Here is a 1,630-nt window from a genome sequence, read left to right on the forward strand (position 1 = left end):
GTTGAAAGGAATTATTCACGACTCAGCGAACATTCCATTAGACACTTGATAAACAATTATTCCGGATATATTTCGCTAGAAATAAGTATGAATTTTCTTCTTATGATTACTGTACCGAATAATATTTTTTAATGAACTTCCTACTGTATTCTTGCACTAAAATTCGACTTGAAAAGACTTTCTTATCACCTTCTCATGAATATAATTCGTTTCTTTTGTTAATTTCCTTTCCATATTAAAAAGGTAAGACATTTTAAATCGATCATAAACACCTCTCACAAGTATCATTTGATGATTTGATAATATAACAGCCTCTTAATAAGACTATTTATGCACCGGGGATGACAAGATAAGGATTAAATAACAAATAAATAAAAAGTAATGAAAAGAGTGGAAACAAGAAGGAACACTTTTCGCTCTGTATCAACTAAGTCATAGCTTTTAATTCAGCGCTTTTATCGCACCTTGCTATATTTACCAAGAATGTGTATATGAGGATTCCTGTTGTTATACAAAAAAAAAATCACCTTTCTGTGTGATCACTGACTCAAAATTTCTCATCGAATTATTAGGTATATAAAGGATTAACCCAGATTAATTAATGTCATCAAACCTCGAGTCTTTGCTGTATAGAGTTAATGAAGCAGTTTGTAATTGTGCGAAATGGATGGAGCTCTGGGGGTTTACTGCGTGGTATTTATCCCAAAGTAATAATAGGTATATTTGTAAGTGGCATAGCACTGCAAAATACGTGCTACAATCCTGAACTACCTCCCCAACGTTCAACTCAGCTGTGTATGGATTATCACAAACTGCTTGACTCCAGAAAACGGTACTGGGCTGGCAACCTCATCCCTAGAGACTTCCTGAAAGCTAGAAGGCTTTTCATATTGATAAACAGCTATTCACCCCGTCTCGAGCCCCTTAATAACAAATAAAAAATGCAAAGATTTTCCGTAAAACTTATAATCAAGGCCGCCTAAAATAGATCTAACTTTCGCTGGCCTCGGTATAATGCTTTATGAACTACGGCCCATGAAACTTTAATCACGTCCCGATGGTAGCCTGTCCTATATAGTTGCCGAACGTCGAGTATGTCTAACTTTAACCTTAGATAAGATAAAAACTACTGTGGCTAGAGGGATGCAATTGGTATTAAGATTAAAACTACTGTGGCTAGAGGGCTGCAATTTGGTATTAAAATACAAACCACTACTGCTAGAGGGCTGCAATTTGATATGTTTGATGATTGGAGGGTGGATGATAAACTTGACAATTCGCAGCCCTCTAGCGTCAGTAGTTTTTAAGGTCTGAAGACGGACAGACAAAGCCATCTCAATAGCTTTCTTTTACAGAAAGCTAAAAAAACTAAAACTACTATATCTGCTCATTTCATGACGACGTCCTTATGACGTATGAAAACAGTCTTCACGAAAGGAAATGACTTTATTCCAAAGGACCTTTGCTCCGTCATACCTGATGTCGCCCTCTGAGACGCTGACATCTTAACATTCCTGTCTGTGACATATGATTCAGGTTTCGGCCTTTTTCAAAGAGGCTTTTGACTCTGTGCGTGACCTGAATGAAGCCTCCAGATCTCCTGGAGCTATTTGCATGTTTGTAATGTATA

The sequence above is a fragment of the Macrobrachium nipponense genome, chromosome 4, assembly GCF_015104395.2.
Source record: "Macrobrachium nipponense isolate FS-2020 chromosome 4, ASM1510439v2, whole genome shotgun sequence".
NCBI lineage: Eukaryota > Metazoa > Arthropoda > Malacostraca > Decapoda > Palaemonidae > Macrobrachium > Macrobrachium nipponense.